Source organism: Erythrolamprus reginae, chromosome 3, assembly GCF_031021105.1.
Source record: "Erythrolamprus reginae isolate rEryReg1 chromosome 3, rEryReg1.hap1, whole genome shotgun sequence".
NCBI classification, from domain to species: domain Eukaryota; kingdom Metazoa; phylum Chordata; class Lepidosauria; order Squamata; family Dipsadidae; genus Erythrolamprus; species Erythrolamprus reginae.
The window spans coordinates 55,204,426-55,232,406 of NC_091952.1; the positions used below are offsets into that span (position 1 = coordinate 55,204,426).

At 40.5% G+C, this 27,981-nt stretch overlaps 1 protein-coding gene across 27 annotated transcripts in view; it reads right to left on the reverse strand.

Annotated features, from left to right (window-relative positions):
* The window catches only part of LOC139163957 (biorientation of chromosomes in cell division protein 1-like 1), a 102,164-nt gene extending 78,612 nt beyond the window's left edge, over positions 1-23,552 (reverse strand). For 23 of the 27 annotated variants that reach the window (XM_070745347.1, XM_070745369.1, XM_070745357.1 and 20 more), the window contains exon 1: positions 23,270-23,359. The gene's annotated coding sequence lies outside the window, so the exon portion shown is untranslated. Of the gene's footprint in view, positions 1-292; positions 455-23,269 lie in introns of those variants that run through there. The other 4 variants (XM_070745360.1, XM_070745346.1, XM_070745373.1 and 1 more) reach the window with 3 other exon arrangements.
* Between the last annotated feature and the right edge of the window lie 4,429 nt (positions 23,553-27,981).

Sequence of the window (27,981 nt, forward strand, 5' to 3'; positions counted from 1 at the left end):
TCCGTCGTTAACTGCTTAATTACCTTCCCTGTTTCATCTATTTGTAGGCAACAGTTTGAGAGATTAAATTTACCACAGACCCCTCCTTCTCGGGCTAAAAGATAGTCCAGGGCCAATCTATTTTGATACACAGCTGTTCGGATCTTATCTGTTGTTTCCGAAAGAAAATTAAGTGCACCATCTATTCGTTTTCCAGCCAGATCAAGAACTGCTTGTAAACGAATAATCCTATTTAACATATAGATGGGTGTTCGATATCCCCATGACCCATCTTCTGCCCAAGTAGCCTTACCATATGTACATACAATCCTTTCAGAGCTCCAAACATCAGTCTCCTCATATTCAACAAGCTCCTTACACGGGAAATTGGAGAATAAGGCATCCACATCACGCCTTCTTCTATCGTACTGTTGTCCTATTGATTCATATAATGGAACTCCTAACACTTGACGGGCTGCGATGGGCAACAAGAAAAAGGACGGTTTTATCCATCCCAATACACATGACCCTGACCAATTCCTGGGCAGGGTTTCATAGGCCAACTTTCCACATATCCAATACATATCATTGGGAGCAATCCACTCGGTATCAGATGCCGTGGAGAGTAAATAACCCAGGTATGTAGTGTCAAATTTCAGGGGTTTGGTTGCATTTCCCGGCGAGCTCCATTTTTGGTACGTAATATCCCAGAAACCCAAACATATCAAATCTCCCACATTTACACTTCCTGTCCTCAGGAAACAGTTTCTGCCTACTAGATTCGTAGACAGAGTCCATATTATTCCAGAAAGCTTTTTCCTTTCAGTTATATTACCAGCACGAGAGAGATTATTAAAAACAGAAGGCTCCGCCTCCATGGCTTCCCATGGCCACTGTTCACCCATATTAGTCCCTCCACATACAAAACAATTCTTTACCGTGAGAGCTTTAGCTACTTCTTCCGCCATTTCAATGAACAGGTTATTCGCCTTGTTGCTAATTGGTAGGGGTTTTTCAAGTTTTCTCAGGGAGTCATACACCGACCAACCCAGAGACTTAACTTCCCCCTCAACCACTCTCTCCACTTTAATAGTGAGATATGTCTTGGGGTCTCTCCCTTGTCCATCTATTCCAAAGGCATACGTTATCAGGGATGGGATGTGTTAAAAAAATTCCCCAGACCATGAGAATAAAAGCTAAAAATCTTTTATTAACCACATGATATATATCATAGAAACATTTATCAAACATAACACATATCAAACATAACATACAGATCCCAAACATACCAGTGTGATAATATCACACTGGGACCAATTTGAAGTCACAGGTATTTTTACCCGTCTACCTCAAAAGGTAGAGTACCTAACTTCAAGTATCATCTTTTATAGTAGTTTCATGTCTAATTAACACCCCCTTCCTCCTGTCCATATATGGGGTTGTCTTGCATCCAATTTCATCACAGTTCCTTGGAACTCTCTAGATTAATCCATCAAGCCTTTATGAATGTTTATTGGCCTAAACAATAGGATTTCTTCATCTTGATACAGGATGTAAACATGTTTTTGTACATTCTTGCTTTTCTGGCAAGAACTACTGTCCAAAAGGTCGGAAGTTTAGTACTCCAATAAGAGTGTTTTGTATCCATCTAGGCCTTAGATGCCTAGATCCTATAGATATTTCTCTCAATCCCCCCTCCATTTTATCCAAGAATCTTCAAATTCTTGGAAAATTTCCATCATAATGCAGGCCCCCTATTCGTGGGGATATTCATCCCTATGCCAGCGGGCCTTCCATCAGATAAAGCAAACCAGCGTACATTTTAATACAGATACAGGTTACAGAACTCAATACATAACTTAATACAATGCTTATAATAACTCCTACAAATAAATCCGGCAACCAAGAGTTGGAGTGTTCCATATGTCACTAGATGTAGCATTATATGATTCTACTCCTAACTGCGGTTTCTCGTGCCGTATCTCTACTTGAATAACTCATCTCCCATGTCTATATCCATATGTCTTTATGGTCACTCTATTTTACATTATAGATTTATTATCTCCCTTCTATTGCACATGTACAATACCTCATTTGCTTAAGTTGAGTTCTTTAAGGCATATCAGGGACGTATACTCAACAAATCATCTTATATGTTTATACTACTCCCACCTTACTACTCTTTGTATCTTATCCATAAGTGTGGGATATGTCACCAATTACATTCTATTCTCCGGGCCTTGATCAAACAACATTTGTAAAGATAGGCCTCTAAATAAATCATTATCTTGGTATATGTTTATAATGGGGTACATATACCATTTCTCCACCTACTGGGACATGTTTATGTAATGCCTACTAATACATGACTATCATGTTATAGTGTAGAACAGTGTTTTTCAACCAGTGTGCCGTGGCACACTAGTGTGCCGCGAGACATGGTCAGGTGTGCCGCGAAGCTCGGAGAGAGAGAAAGCAAGAGAACAAGAGAAAGAAAGCAAGAGAGAGAGAAAGAGAGAGAGGGAAGGAAGGAGAGAGAAAAAGACAGGGAGGTAGGGAGGGAGAGAGAAAGAGCAAAAAAGAGAGGAAGGAAGGAAGAGAAAGAAAGAGGGATGGAGAGAGAAAGAAAGAGGAAGGAAGGGAGAGAAAGAGGGAGGGAGAGAGAAATAGAGCGAAAGGGAGGAAGAGAGAGAGAGAATTTTTTTGTCCAAACTTTTTTTACCCCCCCCCCCCCTCCACTCAATGTGCCCCAGGGTTTCATAAAAGTAAAAAATGTGCCGCGGCTCAAAAAGGTTGAAAATCACTGGTGTAGAATGATCTTTCCTCTCAGTTACCCTTTCACAAATGACCCATTTGTTTACAAAAAATGTTACCTCCATAAATGTTAGATTTGTCTATTGTGCAAGGCTCATCTAATCCAGTTGCAAGAATGCATAAGCATGAACATATAAGTCACCAAATTAAAAACCCCACTTGTCCTAGGGCTTCAGCCTTTTTCCCTTTCCAGCAACTCTATGGATAATTGTGTTCACACCTCTTGCCTATATGTTACATACCAATTGGCTGGTAACATATTTCCCTACAATCACCAGGCATATTTTACTGTCCATTTAGAACATCCCAAGTAATCCACCCTTGCAAGTTAGATTTCATAACAATCTTGACTTCTTCAAACAATAGGGGACATAAATGCATTGTATCTGGATATGTTAATTCCCCTTTTCTTAATGTGTCTCCCATCTCCCTTGTTTAACTTCGTCTCATTTCATTCACATAGCTTATTGCACAGTTTTGCTAAGGCTACATTGTATAAAAATACCAGTTTGGAAGGTGTTTTTGTTTCATGATATAGCAATAATGATTCTTCTTCTATGATCCTTCACTACTTATATAAAGGTGTGTAATCTATACCATTAAAAGTATTACTTATAAATTACTTCCACTTCATAGCTAGTGGATCTGAGGCATATTCCAGTTTTCAAATCTGGATCAATTAATACTAGTGATGTTTGTGTATACCAATGATCCTGTCCGGTATGGAAACAGAGCTGCTATCATGTCACCAGGTGATTAGATAACACAGCCTCTAATACCATCCCCTTTGTGTACAGTATAACATTCCACAAAACAATCACCAACTTTATTATCACATTCATGCTGCTATGTATTATGTGTACTAGGCCCCCCCAGCGTATAGTTGCATGTCATGTGTATATGTGACAGTATTGTATACACTAACACTCTGAATTCAGGGGCTTACATCCACAAATTTACACAACATAAATGTGACCTATTCAGATATAAGAATGACAATGGCAAAATAAAACATTCCTATCCAGATTCACAAATCCACCCTCCAAAGTTCCATTTATGGGGGAAAAAAACATTAAAAGGTTTCATAGTCCTTCTTTCTCTCACTCTGCTTTCGAGAGACACTGATAAACTGACAAAGTCCAATCCTTCATGCATAAAACCCTTCATATGTGTCCATGGCGTGCACAGTCATTTCAATCATTATCAGTCTTTTCAATGGACAGTCCCAAATAAGCTTCCAGTTGTGTCCTTTTAAGTTTTCACTCAGGAATCAGTCACCATTCTTAAAATTGTAAATAAGCCACCAGCCCGTCAGACCTTAAACGAGAAAAAACTGGGACAAGTTCGTTTTAGTTGTTTCAGAGACAATTTAGCATCTCAGTGCATCTTGTTCCAGTATTACACATTTAAATATACATTGCACAAACATTTATACACATATAAATGCTAAAGGTAAACGTTTCAAAGTTGTTATAACTTTATACTGCTTCTGGAATTCAATTTTCTCCCCAGCCTTTGCCAAATACACTCAGACAGAAGGGAATCCTTTTCAGTTCCCTATTCTACTAAATAGACCATAAAACGTGTACCTCTATCATTATTAATATACATTTTTTAATATACATATAATATACATATACTTTTCCATACCAAGGCATATTTATTTCACTATTATATTCACTCTCATCTTAAGTATTTATCATTACAAATGAAAATGCTTTCACCCATCCACTTAAAGGATTCAATTCTTACTCAAATACATATCTCAACTGCTGGCATTTTTTTTTTCACTCAATTCACTGAAATAACCAGCCAGCAGGTTACCTACTACAATTAGTCCTCTCATTCCTTTGAATTCAAACAGTACACTGAGATCCAGAAATACCCTTCTCTCCAGATTTTCCAAGTTCACCATTAAAGACCCTTTGGTCCTGGGAATTCAATATTACCAGGTTCACCTTGTGGACCAGCTGGATCAGCTGGACCAGGGCAACCATCAGGTCCAGTTGAACCAAGAAGGCCTAGACCTGGGCTTCCAAATTGTCCTGGAAGACCTCATAGACCCATCAGACCAGGTTCACCAGTGGGGACTAATAGCATCAGCTAAACCTTGTACCACCATATTTGCCATAAGACCCTGGATCACAAGATCCAGATTCTCCAAAAAGAACCTATTGAACCACAAAAACCTTGAGGCCCTGTTTAACCAGGTTCACCAGGCTCACCTGGAGGTTCCTGGTTAAACAGGAAAACCAAGTAATTCCAAAAAAACCCAAACTCAACAACACCACTAGGGCCAGCAGGGCTGACTACTACTAGCATCAGCTCGTCCTGGAGTACCTTCTTCACCAGGTACACCAGATTTACTTTTGTCATCAACAGTATCAGGTTATTCATCCCAACCACTGTATTCCCTTATTTATGTTATTCCAATATCCATGTTTTAGTATATACACTCATTCACACTCAATCAAAAACAAACGTTCTTTCACAATGAATGGAAAACAGTTATGCATCCTTTCATGCATATGTCCAACATATTTCTCACACTAAGTTAAATTAGTTGACCTTCTTCTTCCCTACTGCCTCTTTTACAGCACCTCATCTTTACTCAATAATCCACGTCTTATACAGGCATTTCTTATAATCAGTCACACCGATCATTCAGCTTTATTTTTCTCAGACAGCATGTAAAAACCCCTACTTATCACACACATTATTTGCTATCACTTCTTGTTAAATCTCTTCTATCCAATTTTGTTACATTTGTAAAACATTCCCCTTTAACAAAACCTTTCCTGTTTTACTTACTAGCAGCTAAACAAAATTATACTATAAACAGACACCCTACGGGTCTATCCTAATCCATTCAAATGCCTTCAGCCTCTAACACCTTCCTTCACCACAGGAAATCATCAATCCAAAATTATCAAAACTACCTGTCTTCTAAATCACAACAGTTTTATCTAATATAGCTATACACTTTTTATTACATTCTATAGCTAACCCAACATTTACTGCCACAAATAACCCAAATACCAACACTACTATTACAACAGCCAGAGTTGGAAGGGACCTCAAAGGTCATCTAATCCAACCCCCTTTCTTCAGCAAACAGCTCTCTACCAACTCATAAAAATGACAACAGGCAAACCGCTCCACTATGTAATTGCTGGCTTCATTCCAGCATCCTCATACGTATCATCCCACATCATATCTTCTAACAGTTTTCACATAGGAGTATTTCTTCATCAATAAACAATATAAAACACGGAACCACAATCCCAAACATATGTATAAACACCACTTATACCATGCTGTACAAAACAACCACACTTCCCTGCATTCTCTCAGATTACAAACCACAGAGAGAAAATAATGTGTAAAAGGAAAAGAATGTTGCACAATCAACATTCATACACTCATAAACAACTTTCTCTTCCCTTAAAACAGAGCCAAATCCAGAAATACGTTACCATACAGTGCAAAAATCTATTGTCACAGAACCAATTTATCTAAATCTACACGAGCTTCTCAGCTGTATTCAATGATGCCACAGATTTAATCCAGAAAACAAGTATCTATCATCGAATTCTACTCAATTGTGAAATTTTTCCTAAAATGTTTAGCTTCCTTACGAGCATTGTAAAATCCAGCAACAATTGTCACAGCAACAATTAAATATTTTCATTTCATAACACCACAAGACTCCCTACCAGTACTTTATTTCATTTATCAGATTTGTGTACAATTCATAATTCATAATCAAAGCTTTTTACAATAAAATAAAATATGATTCCCCTCATCTTGAATCTCAAGATATCCTTCAAAATCTCCCAGCTAGCAATTTTCTTATGGGCATACAATAAGAGACTATTACCTCCAACATATATAAAAGGCAATTGTTAAAGAAAATCCAATTCCTGCTATGTATCTTGACTAGGTTGTTTTAGAGATACAGTGTTAGCTTATCCTTTAACTTAATAAGTAATTACTGGTAACTTAGTAGGCTTGACATTCCATCTCAGTTCTCTGATTCAAACCAAGGTAAACACTTATATAAAAAAACATCAAAAATAGCCAGTTATTGTCCTCAATACTGGACTCCAGTTCATCATATGTAAAACATACACATTACTATGCATGAAAGAAACCTCCTTCATACCCACATCTATACACTAATCTTGGAATTCACCAATACGGAATTCCCTCCAACTGCTACATAAAGCCATTAAAAAAACCCTTTATAACTCTTTCTCATCCTCAACCTCTTAATATACATAACACATAAACGTAACAACTCAGCCACAGAACTGCAAACCTTTCGCCTGTGTATTAAACACATGCCATCTATCCCAATACAATATTTAAAATCTCCACTCTCTCAAATAACAAATATCCACAAATCCCCTCATCTCCAGCTGCTTATAAACCAAGCCTGCTGTAATAAATTAATTCTCCTTCAAACCTACTGCACCAAACTATCCCAGGAACAGCAATAGCCCCTCAACAATTATAAACTTACCTCCTCAAAAAGAAAACACAGCCTGTCCACCCACTTAACTTCAAGACAGCCTCACATTCTCACATTCCTTGTTTTAAACAAGCAATATTATAAACCCTACACATACAGCCTCAACTCCAATTCATCAAACAAAATAGGCGTTGATTGCTTACCTGAACGCCTCTTCTCGTACGGTGAGCGGGTACAGCAGTCACATGGGTTGCTCATGTCCAATCCGGTGGAACTGAGCCTAGTGTTAAAAAAGCTTGCTGGATCCGCCCCTTCCCCAGAATTCGCGAATCCGTAGACTAGGCTCAGATGTGAAGCTCTTTAGTGTTCAACTCTCATAGTTAGAGGAAAAAGGTTACAGAAGATAGAAAATAGAAAAGACACAAACAAGGGCGGGAAGTGACTGCTGTACCCGCTCACCGTACGAGAAGAGGCGTTCAGGTAAGCAATCAACGCCTATTCTCCGTACTGAAGGAGCGGGTCCAGCAGTCACATGGGACATACCCAATAGATTGGTCCCTAGGGTGGGGTCAGATTGCTATCGTGAGAGATAACGGATTGGAGTACCCTTCTGCCGAAGGCAGCGTCCGCTGAGGCGTAAGAATCAATCTTGTAGTGCCTGATGAAGGAATTTGGCGAGGCCCATGTGGCTGCTTTGCAGACCTCCTCCAACGGGGCTTGAGTCGCCCAAGCGGCCGAAGTGGCTGCGCTTCTGGTGGAATGCGCTGTGATGTTCCTTGGAACTGAGAGGGAGGCCGACTCGTAGGCCTTAGAGATAGTCCCTCTGATCCAACGGCCTATCACTGTTGAAGACACCTTGGTACCCATAACTCTGGGATGATAGGCTACGAAAAGTGCTTCCGACCTCCGAAAAGGTCCTGTGCATTGGATATAGATCCTAAGCGCTCTAATGAGATCCAGAGTGTGCCATCTACTTGCCAAAGGATGGTCCCGTTGGAGGCAGAAGGAAGGTAGGACAATATCTTGGGTTCTGTGGAACATGGAACTGACCTTGGGTAAGAAGGTGGGGTCCAGTCGTAGTACCACCTTGTCCTGATGAAATTGGCAGAGGTCCTGCCTGATTGAAAGGGCTGCCAACTCCGAAATGCGTCGGGCAGAGGTAATAGCCACTAGGAATGCTACCTTGAAAGAAAGGTACCTTAGGGACGCAGATTTTAGGGGTTCGTAGGGTGCCTGTGTGAGGGAATGGAGAACCCGTGGCAAATCCCAGGAAGGATATCTGTGAACCTTGGAAGGTCTGAGATTGGCTATACCTTTGAGGAATTCCTGAACTTCTGGAAAGGAACGGAGAGGCTGTCTGCGGGGCCCCGCTAAGACAGAGGAAATGGCCGCCAGATGACGCCGGAGGGTGCTGGTGGAGAGGCCTTGATGGAAGCCTTGCATAAGGAAGGAAATGATCCTGTGTATGGGGATGCACAGGGGGGAAAACCCTTCCAATATACACCACTGGTGGAACTTGGACCATGTATGGTCGTAGATTCGATTGGTCGAACCTCTCCTGGCTTTTAAAATGACCTCCACTGTGTCGGGGTCGTGTCCACGCAGTTCTAGGTCTCTCCTGATAACAGCCAGGCGGTGAGGTGGAACCACTCCGGGTCTGGATGAAATGAGGCCCCTTGTCGAAGCATATCCCCCGAAACGGGGAGTCGCCAGGGGTCCTGGACGGACAGCTGCTGTAGATCCGCGAACCAGGGCCGGCGGGGCCAATGAGGGGCGATTAGGATTACTCGGGCCCTCTCTCTGAGGACCTTGTGAATCACGTCCGGGAGAATTGGGATTGGAGGAAATGCGTACAGGAGTCCTGGAGGCCAGGGGCTCCTGAGGGCATTGATTGCTTCTGCTCCCGGGGATGGAAATCTGGAAAAGAAGCGAGGGAGTTGGGCGTTCGCTTTGGTCGCGAAGAGATCCAGTACTGGTAGGCCGAATCTGAGGCTGATTTGATGGAACAGGTCTTGATGGAGATTCCACTCTCCTGGGTCTATCGTTGCTCGAGAGAGCCAATCCGCCTGGACGTTGAGGCTCCCCGAGATGTGGTCGGCTAGGAGCGACTGAAGGTGTTTTTCCGCCCAAAGGCCTAACTTGAGGGCCTCCCTCATGAGGGCCTTGGATCTCGTGCCCCCCTGTCTGCAGATGTGGCTTTTTGTGGCAATGTTGTCGGTGAGAATGAGAACGTGCCGGTTGGGGATGCGAGGAGAGAATTGCTTCAGAGCCAGGGATACGGCTCTTAACTCTAGCCAATTGATTGGCTTGGAAGCTTCCTCCGGGGACCACGTGCCCTGGGCTATCATCCCCTGGGCATGGGCGCCCCATCCCGATAGACTGGCGTCTGTGGTGATGACAAATTGATCCGGGCACCTGAAAGGGGATCCTTTGTCCATGGCCGGAGACATCCACCACTTGAAAGATCTGCGAACAATCGGTGGGATGACAATGCGACGACTTGAGTTGCTGTGCCCCGATCTCTGAAAGGGTAATAGAAGCCACTGTAGTTCCCTAGCATGAAGGCGAGCCCAGGGAATGATGCCTATGCATGACACCATCTTCCCCAAAAGAGAAGACAGGGTTACTATGGAAACTGAAGGTTGAGGTAAAATGCGTGAAATCAACTCCCCTATACTGATTTTTCTCTCAGGAGAGAGGAAGACCTGGGAGGATTCTGAATTAATAATGGATCCCAGGTGTAAAATGGATGTGGAAGGCTGGAGGTGACTTTTGTCAAAGTTGATGGAAAAACCATGGTCCTGTAGAACCGACATGGTGACAGAAAGGTCTACTTTCACTTTCTCTAGGGAGTTCCCATGAACCAAAATGTCATCAAGGTAACATAAAATGTGGATGGGCGAAGCCCGGATATAGGCCGCCAGAGACCCCAAGAGCTTTGTAAAGACCCTAGGGGCCGAGGAAAGGCCAAATGGCATCACCCTATACTGGAAATGCCTGCCCTGGAAGGAGAAACGTAAGAATTTTCTGTGGCACTTGGCTATAGGAATATGGAGGTAGGCCTCAGTGAGGTCTAATGAAACCATGAAATCCCCCGGGTGGATGGCGGCCAAAATGGATGATAAGGAGTGCATCTTAAACTTTCTATATTTGATGAATAGGTTCAGCTTCTTTAAATCCAAAATAGCTCTCCAACCTCCGGAGGACTTAGGAACCATAAATAGGATGGAGTAAAAACCACGGCCCTTCTGACCGGGAGGGACCGGTTGAATGGCTCTGATGGACAATAAGTGGGAAATGGCCTCCTCCATACGGTTACGATCTGAGGAGGACCTGGGAGACGGGCAGGAAATAAAACGTTTAGGGGGGGGGAGAAGTAAATTCTAAAAGAAGACCTTTTTGAACAGTGTCAATGACCCAGGGGTCCTTGGAAGTGAGACGCCAGCTAGAGGCGAAATAGGCTAGGCGGCCACCTATGGGAATCGAGGCAGAACTACCATCTAGGTTTTTTTGAAGCCCTATTAGAGGACGCTCCCCTTTGGAAGCGAAAACCTCTGCCCCTGGAGTTCCTACCTTGGGAACGAAAGCGGGGGGAATACTGACCTGGGATTCTCTGATAGGTAGCCGCTTGATTTTGTTGACGCCCTGGGCGACGAAAGGACTGCGTTTTGGTGGCCTTTTTGGTGGTTGGACCCAATACTTTCTTCTTGTCCGTGGTTTCCGTGAGGAGTGGATCCAGAAGATCCCCGAAAAGTAGATCGCGCTTCAATGGTCCCAGAGATAACTGCCACTTCTGACGTACTCCTGCTTGCCATGGGCGAAGCCATAGGAGTCTTCTTGCCGTTGTAGAAGCTGCAATAGACTTGGCTGCAAATCTGGTAGACTGTAGAGTGGCATCAGCTACGTACTGAGCAGCTGCAAATACCTTGTTGAAGTCTTGTTGACCTCTCAAGTCATCGGGAGGAATATGCTGTTGAAGTTGGCGAAGCCACAGAAGCATGGCTCTGGAGAAAAAGGAAGCCGCTGCGGAACTTTTAATGGCCCAGGAATCTGCGGTGAACCCTCTTTTGAGCATCTGTTCAATCCGCTTGTCCTCTGGGCGGAGGACCTCCTCTGCTTCGCCTGGCACGGCAGCCGCCGAGTGAAGGATCTTGACAGGTTCATCCGGTTTGGGAAAAGATAGGAGATCCTCATAGGAAGAAGAGAGTTTGTACAACTTTTTGTCCTTGGTAGTGGGATTAAGCCCAGAGGCTGGGAAATCCCACTGCTTAAGTAAGGCATCTTTAAACAATTTAGGCATAGGAATTACCTCGTTATCCTCCTGTTCCTCTGTGAAGTAAGGTAGGTTCTCCTCCGGAGGTTCAGTGGATGTGGAGGCCTGCTTCTCTTGGGCCGCTAATCCTGTAGAAATTCTAGCTTTGAGGAGGAGAGATTTGAACAATTGAGATTTTTTGTAGGGCTTGGTCCCTTCTCTTCTCAGCCCTGGTGACTTTGGTCAAGGGGCGGGCCCCTGAAGAAGAGGAGGTCGAGGCCTGGGGGATACTGGTAATCTCATCGCCTGTAGGCCTGGCCTCTCTGGGACCTTGAGTGGTGCCTCTCTTGGGAAAAGCAGCCATAGTCTGACAATTAACAGAAGACAAGGCTGAGCCAAATAAACAGGATTATTAGGGAGAAGAATTTTAAGGTCTTCCCAAGAGGAATGGATCCTGCTCCTAGGCCTCGGAGCTGCTGAGACTTGAGGGCAATCTGGGCAAACCCAGAGTTCGTGTCCCCAAATACAGCGTGGCCAGCCTCCCTAAACTTTAACTAAAGTAACCAAGGCACTCTGGTTGGAGGCTTAGCCGGTGGAGAATTAAGCCTGAGCGTCTCAAAGCCCACTCCGGGATCCGAGCGGTGGACTAAGGCCTATGCGGCTGGCAGGAGGCCAACACGAGAGGCCTAAATTAAAAAAGAGACGCGAAGGCCTTCGCGCCGAAAAAATCGCTCCGTAATAGCAATTTTAAAGGGGAAGCGATCGACTAAGTCCAGGAGACTAGAAACAAGCGTCTCGCACCGCAGGAGGTATTTCTCGAGCCCTTTAACAATAGCACTATAAATAAATCAATATATAATATGTATAAATACTTGCACAAAGACCTCCGGGCCAAAGGATTGAAAGAATCCACAAGCGGCAGCGGGGATCGTAAACGGCAAAAAAGCCGTGGGAAAACGAAACCGCTACTTCTCCCAAGGGAAAAGCCGAGCCGTAAACGGCTGGCGCTGATAAGGCAAGTAATCAAATAAGAATAATAATAATCTTACTAATTTTGAAGGAAAGATCGAAGGGAAGGAATTAGAATGTTGAACGAGCTTATCACAATACAACCGCAGGATGCGAGAACTGAGCGAATTCTGGGGAAGGGGCGGATCCAGCAAGCTTTTTTAACACTAGGCTCAGTTCCACCGGATTGGACATGAGCAACCCATGTGACTGCTGGACCCGCTCCTTCAGTACGGAGAAAAACCCCTTAGTACTTACCATTTGCTCACCCAAAACATCTATCTCTGATTATTAATCACATTTATCAAAAGCTCTATTTCTCAAGAATTCAAGAATATCAGTTAGACTTCCCTACACCTCTTGCAATAATCTTTTTGCTCTACCAGCAATCTAACTATAACCATATGTATTACACTTCTTAAATCATACCAGCAAAAGGACAAAATATTACATAGCACAGCTGCTATCTCCTCATAAAGACACCATTCTGCTCTTCAAGATACAACTTACCAGCAGCCGTCATCCTTTGTCAGAGAGGGGGAAAGAAAAAGAAAGAAGAAAAACAAAACAAAACACATACTTCCACCACCGCATCCGCTGTTAGTTTTCAATTTAGACGAAACCCATTCCTAGCATACGCTATGTCCTAAATTTAAAGTCAACACCCATATTTTTCTTCCATAATAAAACCCCTGTTTCATTATGTCATAGACGTTCACCCTGAAGTGAAACATAAGCAAGCCGATATTCAACTATGTAAATATCCACTCTGATCCCTTTAAAACTCTTACTCCACGGTGTCACCACCCAACATGTGTTTTAAATTAGTTCTCGTGCACAAGAACCCAGCACAAATATAGAGACATTTCTCTCACATGCTCTGTGTGCCCACATGTATTCAATCATGCTACCACATATCACCAACCCAGGATCAGACCCCTTGGCCACCTTTACTCGCCAAGGACGCTTGCTCTCGCCGGCAGCTGCAATTTTTCCCGGGAAACCTCTTATTCTCTTGGCCTCTCAGTTCGAAAAGAAGCTAATTCCTGGACATGGAAGCAAGAGAAAACCAGCCACTGGAAAAAACTCCAGTAAGGGCGCCCTGCCAGGTTTCTCTCGTCCTCCATCCAGGAAAAAAGTTCTTGGCCCTAAAGTTGGGCGCCAATTGTTAAAAAAATTCCCCAGACCATGAGAATAAAAGCTAAAAATCTTTTATTAACCACATGATATATATCATAGAAACATTTATCAAACATAACACATATCAAACATAACATACAGATCCCAAACATACCAGTGTGATAATATCACACTGGGACCAATTTGAAGTCACAGGTATTTTTACCCGTCTACCTCAAAAGGTAGAGTACCTAACTTCAAGTATCATCTTTTATAGTAGTTTCATGTCTAATTAACACCCCCTTCCTCCTGTCCATATATGGGGTTGTCTTGCATCCAATTTCATCATAGTTCCTTGGAACTCTCTAGATTAATCCATCAAGCCTTTATGAATGTTTATTGGCCTAAACAATAGGATTTCTTCATCTTGATACAGGATGTAAACATGTTTTTGTACATTCTTGCTTTTCTGGCAAGAACTACTGTCCAAAAGGTCGGAAGTTTAGTACTCCAATAAGAGTGTTTTGTATCCATCTAGGCCTCAGATGCCTAGATCCTATAGATATTTCTCTCAGGATGGATCTATCTACTTCCATCACCATGAGATTTCCCTGGCCTCTCTGAAAAGACTTTACATATTTACACCCCTTGTATCCTCCACCTGTATATTCACACACACATCCCCAGCCACTACATTCCGCAGATCTGGCACATGGCAACCAAGTATTAGGATTTCCAGTTTTCCAAGTAGGATCAACTTCACACAAATACTTGTGATCTGATTTGTACTGGATAACCCATGTACTACTCCCACAGGTAGTGGACCAGCCTTTACTTACTGCTTTACAGGCATCAAAAGTTAAAATAATAGGTGACATACTTTGCTGCAAGTGGAGGGTGTAATTTACAAAATATAATCTACCATCCCCCTCTGGATCCTTCCGCCACCCTGTGACAGGTAACCCCGTCCACAATGTAACATTCAAACTTTGGAATCAATCATGGTTATGCTAGCCACCTCACTGTGGGCGTGGCTTATGCAGGATGTCCTGCATTTTCTTTCAACATCTTTCAGTGCAAATTGGGTGCTTTTTATTATAATTGTGAATAGTTGTTATGTGAGTAAGCAAGGCTACTTATGTAGATTTATAAAATTTGCTTTGAAACTTCATATGTACAGGTAGAAGGAATTTATAAAAAGTTATGCTCAAAGGGGGAAAGAACTGTATTATTTTACTTCTTTGCCATTTCTTCTGGAGTAAATGTATCTTCACTGATCCTTTTCACAGATCTATCTATCTGGTTCTTAATAGTTCCCCAAGTCTTGCAGCTTGTTTGCCATTTAAGAATAAATCTAGAGTCTCTTCCTTCCTGTTCAGTTCTAACAAAAAATATTTAAAGGCAGTCATTTAGGATGCATAAAAATCTGGCTTCTTTTTGTGTTCTGTGAATAAAAATACTTAAGGTAGTTTACAGGAAGATAAGTGATGACAGCCCCATTATTAAAGTAACATTTCCTTTTCATTCTCTATTTCACTGTGTCAAAATCACTATTATCATTTTAATCAAGTGGACAATAGAACTTCCTTAAATCTATTTTACATTTGTAAAATAGAATGAAGAATGAATCTTTTTGATGTAAATAGCAAACCTTCTTCAGTGCATACAAGCCTTTTCTTTTTATTCCACAATTCCTTCCCTTGCATTCCAAATTGACCATCCCCTCCCTGTTCCTGTTGTCTACTTGTTAGTGTGTGTTTGTGTGTAGGAGTCAAGCATGACACAATGCTTATATTCATGAATGATTATGTCCTACTAGTTATTTTTATTCCACCATCAGTTTTCCATCATATATTCCTATTCATAGACCAAAACTGTAATTACTTAGCATTGACACTGTCACATCTGTACACGGTGCACATTTTCAAATATTGTTGGTGTTGATTTTTACTTACAGCCTTTGCTACATTGTCATGTACAATGAAAACCAATTGTTTTCTATACTGAATATTTAGTGAAACACTCAACAACTGCTCAAGTTCAAGGTTACCAGGGAAAGAAACATACTTCTATGCTCACAATCAACCATTATATTTGGCTTCATTTTTATTTGCTGAAACATTTATTATCTAGCAGCTAGATAATAAATCCTAGTCAAAGCAATCTCTGTGAATGTTCTGCCAAATCCTGTCTTCACACTTGTATAAAATCAGGTCTGAGTTTTTCTGTCAATTTCTGGTCTGGAAATCTGACATCCATTAACCTATCTCTAATATTAGCCTTCTCCCTTATGGTACTTTCCAAAATATCTACACCACCCAAACTGGATGCTGCCAAGCACTTTTGATGTTATGCATCAGCAACTGTTTATATTTAAGTTCAAGTGGACACCATATAAATGGCAATCAAAAGAGTGACTTATGGTCTTCACAGTAACAACCATTGCAATATTTCCATGATCATCAAAATTCAGGTGTTTGGCAACTGGCATGTATTTATGATAGTTGTAAGACAAACACCCCAATATATGTATCTTTTAGTAGTACAGTGTTCCCTCGATTTTCGCGGGTTCGAACTTCGCGAATAGCCTATACCACGGTTTTTCAAAAAATATTAATTAAAAAATACTTCGTGGTTTTTTTCCTATATCATGGTTTTTTCCACCCGATGAGGTCATATGTCATCGCCAAACTAATAATTTTTGCAAATAAATAACAAAAAAAAAATTATTGTTAATAAATAATTATGTTTATAAATATCAGGATCACTAAGGGTCATATTCAATGGTGAGTACCAGTAATAATGGTGAGTAAATGGTTGTTAAGGGAATGGGAAATGGTAATTTAGGGGTTTAAAGTGTTAAGGGAAGGCTTGTGATATTGCCCAAACTAATAATTTATTTTTGCAAATAACAAAAAAAATAATTATTGTTAATAAATAATTATGTTTATAAATATCAGGACCACTAAGGGTCATATTCAATGGTGAGTACCAGTAATAATGGTGAGTAAATGGTTGTTAGGGGAATGGGAAATGGTAATTAGAAACATAGAAACATAGAAGACTGACGGCAGAAAAAGACCCCATGGTCCATCTAGTCTGCCCTTTTACTATTTCCTGTATTTTATCTTACAATGGATATATGTTTATCCCAGGCATGTTTAAATTCGGTTACTGTGGATTTACCAACCACGTCTGCTGGAAGTTTGTTCCAAGGATCTACTACTCTTTCAGTAAAATAATACTTTCTCATGTTGCCTTTGATCTTTCCCCCAACTAACTTCAGATTGTGTCCCCTTGTTCTTGTGTTCACTTTCCTGTTAAAAACACTTCCCTCCTGAACCCTATTTAACCCTTTAACATATTTAAATGTTTCGATCATGTCCCCCCTTTTCCTTCTGTCTTCCAGACTATACAGATTGAGTTCATTAAGTCTTTCCTGATACGTTTTATACTTCAGACCTTCCACCATTCTTGTAGCCCGTCTTTGGACCCGTTCAATTTTGTCAATATCTTTTTGTAGGTGAGGTCTCCAGAACTGAACACAGTACTCCAAATGTGGTCTCACCAGCGCTCTATATAAGGGGATCACAATCTCCCTCTTCCTGCTTGTTATACCTCTAGCTATGCAGCCAAGCATCCTACTTGCCTTTCCTACTGCCCGACCACACTGCTCACCCATTTTGAGACTGTCAGAAATCACTACCCCTAAATCCTTCTCTTCTGAAGTTTTTGCTAACACAGAACTGCCAATGCAATACTCAGATTTAGGATTCCTTTTCCCCAAGTGCATTATTTTACATTTGGAAACATTAAACTGCAGTTTCCATTGCTTTGACCATTTATCTAGTAACGCTAAATCATTTACCATATTACAGACCCCTCCAGGAATATCAACCCCTAATTTAGGGGTTTAAAGTGTTAAGGGAAGGCTTGTGATACTGTCCATAGCCAAAAATGGTGTATTTACTTCCGCATCTCTACTTCGCTGAAATTTGACTTTTGCGGACGGTCTCGGAACGCATCCCCTGCGGAAATCGAGGGAACACTGTATTGAAGTTTAGTATCAAAAAATAATGATTAACTTATGCAAATTCTGTATTTTTAACATCTCTTTTCCTACCTTTTAATTTACTTACTAATGTAAAACAAATATAGTTTTGCTTATGGAACATGCACAAGGAAAAGAAGTTAGGAAGTGAAACTGGCAGATGGTGTACAAATAAGAATATAGTTGCCGAATTGAGGTGGCTGCAAAATCCCTGAGGGGAACGATGTCTCAGAGGGAATTAGAGCACCCCCAGCCAGGCAAGGTCACTCACGGAACGCCAATCCTAGAAAGAAGACTTGGACACATTTCTCTCTGGGTGAAGTGACACAGTGTTGAGCTGTGCACTTCCTTTTATTGGGAGCATATGCAAATGGGAATGATTACACGTACATGTCAACTGATATACAAACATCCAATACAACTTTCAAGTCCTTCCTATCCCCATATGTCACGTAACCAATTTCCTGGAATAGTTTCCTTTGAGCAAATGTTTCTCATAGCTAATTTCCTTGAGCCATTTGTCTTTTTTAAAAAATATATATTTATTAAATTTTTCCATTTTTTTTAAAGTACATAATCATATTTACAGATGAATCTACATCATATATACATTCCTATCAACATTGTCTTCTAATTACTTTTAGATTTCTTCATACAGTATTTTATTTCGATGCTTCTTTTAAGTTTCTTTTTTTTTGTCCATTTGTACCATTTTGTCCAGGTTTCATAATAGTCCGATTCTTTTCGATTATTAAGTTCCATTGTCAATCTGTCCATCTCTGCACAGTCGTATATTTTCTTGATGCCATTTGTCTTTATCACAGCCAATCTCCTGTTTACCAGGAACAAGGCCTTTCATCACAGTCTCATCCCGTTTACTCCAGGCAATGCATATTGCATCCTTTGATCACGTAGCTTTCATCCTTGAGTGATGTATACTTGTTATCAGGGGGATGTTGTTGAACCGTTTTATGGTCAGCTATTTCCTTTAGTAGTTTCCACCAGAAGTGCAGACTACCTATGTGAAATACATGTAGTCCTGTCCTGGCTATAATGGAATCAGAGTGAGCAAGGCATATTATGCTAGAAGTACAGATATAATATAATCCTATCCTAATATATATGCTACATCGGCTACACCGAATGCCCTATTTACCCCATAGAATGGTAATCTGTCTTTTCTGTTAACCTTATGATTGTTTTCCAATTTTACCTTATTAGTAGGGGTAGGCAGCACCTGGTGCACCCAGCCAGGTGCACAACTCTGGTACCGGTGATACCGGTGATTTTTCGCAATAGTCAAAAATCACCCAAATCTCACTTGTACATATGAGAGATTTGGGCAATTGTCACGTTTTTCTGCTTCTGTGCATGTGCGGAAGCAAAAAAGTGCTGAAAATTGCCCAAATCTCTCATGAGATATGCAGGATTCGGGCAATTTTCGGTTATTTCTTTCTTTCCGACAAGCGCGGAAAGGCCAAAAATTGTTGGTATCTCACCGGTTGTGCCTGTACACAGCAGTCGAATCTCACACTAGCGCCGTACATGCACACATGTGCACAGAGCACACCATGAGCACCGGTGGCTGGCAGCACATCACTGCTTATAAGGATATCCAACATAATTGGTCAATGTAGTGATATGCCTTGCTCATCCTACTTCTCTGTAAAAGTATAAAAAAAACCTTGTACGGCTATCAGCCTTTGTTCAGATGTTGTTTTGCTATCTTCTGAACCTGCATGCAATAAATCTGAGTCACTCCATTTCTTTGTGGTTTCCATTCCCTTTACGGGTAGTTCGTTCAGCTGCAACAGTTGCAGTGCCCCAGGGTTGTGAGATCACCATTTGTGAGTTTCCTGGCAAGCTTCTGACAAGCAAAGTCAATGAGGGAAACTGGTTTCGTTTAATGACTGTATGATTCACTTAATGACTGCAGTAATTTTCTTATCAACTATATCAGAAAATGGGTCATAGATAGCAGTGAAAACTCTGGTCCCAATTGTCATTGTTAATTGAGGATTACATGCACCATTTCTTCCATGTCTTGAAACCTCTAAACTGTGTCTGTCCATCTAACCAGTTGAGATTAAGGAAAATCCAGCATTTCTGAAAAGTTATTATTTATTTATTTATTATTTTAATTTATATGCCACCCAACTCCCAAAGGACTCTGGGCGGCTCACAACAAAGAGAAACAACATCTAAAAAGGAACAATTTTAAAAAAAACCAATTTAAACACCTTTAATAAAACCATGCATATCTTTTGTGGCCGGATCTAGATGATGCATCATTTGATCAAAATATCTTCTACCTGAATTTGGATTTCAGAACTAGCTAATTAATGTTTCAAATGTCTCTGATGGCAACATACACCAGAACTGATGCTCTTATGATCGGAATTCAAAGAAGTCTATTTTATTAATTTACGCAAATGGTTCAGAGTGATTCAAACACCTAAGATCGGAACAAAGAACTTAAACAGTCTGTTATATACTTTTCTTCTCTGGAAATACAATATCTCAACCCTGATAGGATACATCTATTGCTATCCTAAAAAGCAGAATTAACATGTGCCTTCTTTCCTATTGACAGAGGTGCACAAATAGACTTGCATCTATGTCTACATCTACTGCAGTCTGTAGTTAAGTTTCTGCTCGGAAATCTCACATCAGGTTTCTGCTCAGAAGCCTTGCATCCGGAGATTAGACATTGGTTCTACTACTTCCCCTGTAATTACCATATTATTCTACAGTATATACAAGGTGGCATAGCAGATAGAGTGCAGTACTGCAGGCCACTAAAGCTGACTGTAGATCTGTAGGTCAGAAATTGAAATCTCATCACAGGCTCAAGGTTGACTCAGCCTTCCATCCTTCCAAGGTGGGTAAAATGAGGACCTGGATTGTGGGGGCAATATGCTGGCTCTGTTAAAAAGTGCAATTGCTAACATGTTGTAAGCCACCCTGAGTCTAAGGAGAAGGGTGGCATTAAAAAACCAAACAAACAAACCAATCAATCAATCAACCAATCAATAGTTTGTTTACGAATTCCTTGAACAAATTTTATTGCTCTGCTGAAACTGATTTAACTATTTAGAAGGGATTTGGAAAGCTTGCCTAAATACACTAGAAATATTTTTAAACAGACTACATTGGGGAGTTAAATGCTTAAATTTGAAATTACAAACAGAAATATAGAACACACAGCTTGCTTTCATCATATTCTACAACATAAAGGGTTCTTAAGGCAATTCAAAAAACTTTTCATCCAGAACTAGTCAGATTAGAAAATCCATTAAAAAGGGATAGAATTTAGTAACTCTATTTGGCATTATATATAATTATATCTAATAATACCAAATATAAGCAAAATAAAAAGTGACAAAGTGAAATAAGTCCTTTTAGGGGGGAAAAGCCTTTATTATAGGCTAAACAGCTATAGAAATCAAGTTGATTACCATGTATATCATTTACAAAAGAAAAAGAAAGGTGATAAGCCACCATCTGAAGATCTTGCAAATAAAAGGGAAGTAATTCACACTGTTGCTTAACTGGAATTTCAACAGGATAAGAAAAGCTATAGACTATAATCTAATCATGTTAACACAATACTCTGTAGTGGAAAGGTCCAAAATTAACATTTCAGCACACAACCTACTCAGTTATTTTGCTAGGTGCACATTGCTTCTCAAGACCTTGAAAAAAAATATTCGTGTAAAAGTGTATTTTGCTAAAAGTGTATTTTCAAAAGCAAAAGTGGCAGAATCAGCCAATAGAATAGACTAAGGAGGGAGGTGGGAGATAATAACATTAAAACTTCAAGAAAATAAACAGCATGAATAACATCACTGTTGTAGAATTGACGAGACAGAAGCCAGCACTTCAATGAAGGAAAGTTTTATTGCGCAGGTTCAAAGCACAACATAACAGAATAAATGGCCTGAACCCCGAATGGGTATCAGGAACTTCCTTATATACCCTTGGACAACACATTATCTTGGGGGAGCATAAGTTTCCATATATGGTTATAACAGTTTGTGGAAAATAACAGTTTTCGATATATATCATCAGTTGGCATATGTACATGGGAACATCCTGTTTCTCCTAACATAAAAGAGGATCTAAAACTCTTACAATGGCACATTTCCAGTAAGCAAGCCCCCTACATATTTTCTCTACTTCCTTATCGTAGCTGCAGCTGCTGATTATACAGAAAGCAATAATAGCCAAGGTTATACTGACCTGGGCCCAAAGCCTTGGGCCTTCATCCAAGTTAACTTTGGTTCACCCAGCCACTTTATCACAGACAGACTAGGACTAACACACCCCAAGATTATGCTCTGAGGATCCACCTCATGCTCTCTAATCTCTAGGAGCTACAACTGGGAATTTACATTCATATCTTCCACCTTAAGAACTCTAAATAATAGAAGCTGTTTACAAACTAGTTCTTAAAACCTATTACAAGGGGCATCCCCTTATTCCCAATAAGTGACCGGGTAGCCCAGAGCTGCCTGCTTAAAATTAGTCGCCATCCACACATTAACTGCTGCACCGCATGGACCTCACCCCTCGCAGAAGGCACAACAACTCAGCACAGTTGTGGATTCACCACCTGGGACACAAAAGAGGCGTAAACAAATATCAATCTTTCCCCGACCAGGTTCTGCCAACATATTCTGAAACAGGGCCAAAGCAATAAGCAGGCTCTTCTTGTGCACAGGTATTTATTTATTTGTTTGTTTTGTCACGTACATATTCGTGGTATACAAACATATAATATTTATATACATGATATTAGTAAAAGAGAAACATTAGGACAGGGGACGGAAGGCACTCTGGTGCATTTATGCACGCCCTTTACTGACCTCTTAGGAATCGGGAGACGTCAACAGTGGATAGTCTAAGGGCAAAGTTTTGGGAGTTAGGTGATGATACTACAGAGTGTGGTAATGAGTTCCATGCATCAACTACTCGGTTACTAAAGTCGTATTTCCTGCAGTCAAGTTTAGAGCAGTTTACTTTAAATTTGAATCTGTTGTGTGCTCATGTGTTGTTGTGGTTGAAGTAGACCCATAATTCACTATTTTGATCATCAAAGTGAACATCTACTTCTATGGGGAGTGCATAAATGCACCAGCGTGCCTGCCGTCCCCTGTCCTAATGTTTCTTTCTTACTAGTATCATGTATATAAACATTGTTATATCTTTGTATACTACCAATTTGTACTTGATAAAATAAATAAAATAAAATAAAGAGTATCTTCACAATAATCGGAAGAAGGAAAAGAGAAATCAAGAAAGAATTACAGTCATAACAAGGCCATCACAGCAACTCATAACAATTAAATAATATTCTAGAGCATGTGTTTAAACATAAATATAAGTAAATCACTCTTAAGAAAGCTGCTCTCGGCTCATATTACACAAACTCAACAGATTGTCCTGACTTCAGAATCTTGAAGTCATAGTTTTTAATAATGCGCCATAGCAGTTACTTTGGTTTCAGGGCAAATCTTGCCTCCTCGTCGCTTCTCCAGATGCGTACGAAAACCAATCCTGGAAAACTTACCGACCCAACGTCTACTTCGGCTTTGCTTTAAAACGGAGATCCAGTCCAATTCGACAGTTCACCATAAATGGTCTGATTCAGACTTGAGATGCGGGCTGAAATCTCCGCGCCACGGGCTGAAAGGGGGAAAAAGCAGGCGAGTAACACGAAAAATAAAGATACGGACGAGCCAAGCAACAACCTTCTTCAGACGCGCTTCTTTGTGGCTTTCAGCCTGCAAGCGAGAAGGCTGCGCGCAAGAACTCTCGCATTTTGGAGAGCAAGGAAGGACCAACTTGTTTACGCAGGCGTTTCCTTTGGTAATTGGCCAAGGGAAATGAGACTCGCAAGTTAACGGGCTATGATGAAGGGAGGGGCCAAATGTGTTTCTTTTCCTCTTATAACAAACGTGCACGTACAATTTTAACCCATTAATTCACATGTAGTCTAGTATTGCGCCCAATGTATAGAGGGGTGTATGGGGTATACAGTAATACACTGCTCAAAAAGAAAGAAGGAAAGGGAACACTTAAACAACACAATATAACTCCAAGTAAATCAAACTTCTGCGAAATGAAACTGTCTACTTAGGAAGCAACACCGATTGACAATTAATGTGCATGCTGTTGTGCACATTCAACTTTGTACAGAACAAAGTAGTCAATGAGAATATTTCATTCATTCATATCTAGGATGTGTTCTTTTGAGTATTCGCTTTATTTTTTTTTTGAGCAATATATAATAAATTGTAATTTTCCATTTAATACTGTATTTTATAATTTATATGGGGTTTGTCCTTTGGTCAAATTACCTAGAGTTAGTATCTTAACATAGAGCCACACTGCTACATACCCAAGGTACAACCGGGATTAAATTTTCTTTTCAGTTGTATACATTGCAAGATACCACCTTATCTTTAGCTGTTCTTAAATTTCCATGAACAAAGAAAATACTTAAGTCTAATCTTGAGAAGGCTGAGAATGTTTAGGTGACAATAAGGGCTTAACTAATGTTTGGAGGGGGCGGGGGGAGAATCCATCTGGTTCTGTTCAAAGCCCGGAGAAAGGCACTGCAAGCAAAAAGGAAGCTGGAGGCTGATTGAAAAGAAGATCCATTTATTGGTGAACAAAACCACCAGGGTTTCTCTCCTGGTGCAGCTTACAACATGGAGTTGAGAGTGGGTGGGTTTTTATACCTTCTTTGGGCTTTGTAGATGAACTAGAATGCATCTTTCAATGTTTGTTTGTTTGTTTGTTTGTTTGTTTGTTTGTTTGTTTATTTATTTGTTTACTAGTCAAGCACATGTTAGATTGTGTGTGTGTGTGTGTCTACATCAGTATTTCCCAACCTTGGCAACTTGAAGAGATCTGGACTTCAACTCCCAGAATTCCACAGCCAGCATTGGCTGTGGAATTCTGGGAGTTGAAGTCCAGATCTCTTCAAGTTGCCAAGGTTGGGAAACACTGATCTACAGTATGTATGTGTTAAAAAAATTCCCCAGACCATGAGAATAAAAGCTAAAAATCTTTTATTAACCACATGATATATATATATCATAGAAACATTTATCAAACATAACACATATCAAACATAACATACAGATCCCAAACATACCAGTGTGATAATATCACACTGGGACCAATTTGAAGTCACAGGTATTTTTACCCGTCTACCTCAAAAGGTAGAGTACCTAACTTCAAGTATCATCTTTTATAGTAGTTTCATGTCTAATTAACACCCCCTTCCTCCTGTCCATATATGGGGTTGTCTTGCATCCAATTTCATCATAGTTCCTTGGAACTCTCTAGATTAATCCATCAAGCCTTTATGAATGTTTATTGGCCTAAACAATAGGATTTCTTCATCTTGATACAGGATGTAAACATGTTTTGGTACATTCTTGCTTTTCTGGCAAGAACTACTGTCCAAAAGGTCGGAAGTTTAGTACTCTAATAAGAGTGTTTTGTATCCATCTAGGCCTTAGATGCCTAGATTCTATAGATATTTCTCTCAGTATGTATAAAGATGACTTGAATACATGAAATGAATAAGAGTAAAAGAGAACATTAGGACCGGGGCAGTAGGCACACTGCTGTGCATTTAGTGAAGGGCTACCAAATTTTTTACTACCACACTGTGGGTTTATGCATTCAACATATTTCAGTGCAAATTGGGAGCTCTGGGGTGGAGCTCCATTTTCGCTACCCTACTGCGTTCCACCACCACCCCCTCTGGGCATTAGCTCACCCCTATGTGCATGCCCCTTACAAAGCTCTTAGGAATGGAATGAGGTCAATATTCTATTGACTGTTGTCAGATTCCTGTGGGGTTATTTAGGGGTCATAGCTGGCTCAACATGCAAAAGAGGAAATGCAAATCCTAGGTGTTTGTCTCTGTTATCTGGTCTCTGTTATCTGGTCAATTTATCTGAGCTAATCTGGTCAACCACTGGTTCATTGTTTATTTGAGCTCCAGGTTTCTGTGACTTTGAAGTCTGGACTGCTCTGGGGGTGATGCAATTAAGGGGTGTTCTGAAAGGGTATTGGGCAATTCCTATTGTGGCTAATGGCTTTTGTCCTGTGTTGGATCTTGAATGAGGGGCTGCTTTTTAATCCTACCATTCTGCTTTTATTCACTGTCAAAATTTGCTGCAAGCAGTTTTGAAATATCCTGTTTTGAATGGATTTTTGCCTGCAATATTTGCTTTGCTTGTGAATAGAGCCATCTAGATAGTTAGATTCTTCTTTCAACAAACTCTTTATCTCTAAGTGCTGGCATTTGCTGTGGGTTATTAAGAAAGACTTGGGGGCTGCTTCCTGCTCCTAAAAATATGTTTCTCCATTTCTCCTTTAGGGAAATATAATATTCTGTATTTTTTTAATACTTTCAAAAACATTTCATTCTTCTGGGAGGGGGCCTTTCCACACTAACTTTAAACATTTAGGTGTGATAGTACTGTAGTTTATAGGCAGTTGGAAAGCATGTGACCAAACTGGGCTTGGAAAGGAATGGTGTGGTGTAAGCTGATCGGAAGGATGGTTATAAAAGTATGCTTTTTCATTATTTGGGAATGGTCTCTTACCGGTGTGTACTGTATTGAGATCCACCAGCCTTTGCAAATGCTTCAATAAAATTGTTTTGTATTCCACCAGCTTTGAGTTTGCCTTTTACTCCTCACAGAGGGAAAATGCAGGCCTTTAAAAATGTTTGCAATAAAATTTGGGGATGGAAGATGGAAATTACCATAAGTCATTCAAGCTACGTAATTGTTTTGGGTGTTGTGGGAGTAAACAAATGGTCTTCAAAATTAAAAATTGTAAGAGGAGGTGGCTACAAGAGGAAAAAGCTATCTTAAAAGTAAAAAAAGAAAACCAATTGACAAACATGGAAAAAAACCTAACTGAAGTGAGTAACAGGATAACTAATTCTTGGAAATAAAACCAACAGTACTGGATCAGTTGAAAACAAAAAGACTTTTATTTTTAAAGAAAAAGATGACAGTTTGCAAAAGTGCCCTTGGATCTTTTAGCCTGCCTCTCAAATTGAGGTTTGAGCCAAAAGCCAGACTTAAGATTTCAGAAGCATTACATTTTATAGTTTCTATCTCAATGCTGCTCCACCCTCCATGCCACTCCTATGGGATACAGTTACCGATCACATCTAATTTGTAAGGCCTCAGAGATTTACAATATCTCTTGACGTGTTGTTCATCATCTCCCCAATAACATACAGCATCGTCTTATCTCCCTTTCCCCAGTGTATAGAATGACTTACGGTAATTCACATGGGAAGAGATCTGGAGGCCACCTTTGCAACCAGGTCTTGAAGTAAACTTTTGAATTGTGGATCAGACTTGTTTCTGTATTGCAAGGATTAAAATATTTGGGTCTCATATCTCCCAAATGGAAAGGGGATTGGTCACATCATTTTCAAAATTTCTCTACCATTTCTTTCAACCATACTATAACAAAGATGTTGAGACTCTAGGAAAAGTGCAGAGGATAGCAACCAGGATGATTGGGGGACTAGGGATCAGAATATATGAAGAACAGTTACAGGAGCTGGGCAATGCTAGTCTAATGAAGAGAAGGACCAGGGGAGACATGATAGCGGTGCTCCAATATTTGAGGGGCTGCCACAGAGAGGAGGAGGTCAGGCTATTTTCCAAAGCACCTGAAAGCCACACATGGAATAATAGATGGAAATTGACCAGAGAGAGATTCAACCTAGAAATAATGAAGAATTTTCTGACAGTGAGAACAATCAGCCAGTGGAGCAGCTTGCCTTTGGAAGTTGTGAGAGTTTCATCACTTGAGACTTTCAAAAAGTGATGTCAGAGATGGTGTAGGGTCTCCTGCTCTCTCTCTGTGTATGTTTAGTTTAGTTTAATTGGATTTGTATGCTGCCCCTCTCCGGGGACTCGGGGCGGCTCACAACATTTTTATTTAATTTTTTTATTTTATTTATTAGAGTTGAAATGAAAGCATTTCCGGTTTGCCATTGTGCTTTTTTTTTTTTGCATTCTGGAGGGTTCAGGGAAGCTTCCTGAAGCCGTGGAGTGCAAAAATCAACACAATGGCAAACCCGAAATGTGTTTTTCCAAACTTCTGGTTTGTCTGTTGGGCAATTTTTTTGCCTCTAGGGCTTCAGGGAAGCTTCCCTGAAATGTCCGGAGAGTGAAACCACCTTTCCCAAAGCTGAAAATTAGCTGTCTAGCGTACACATGTGCGCTG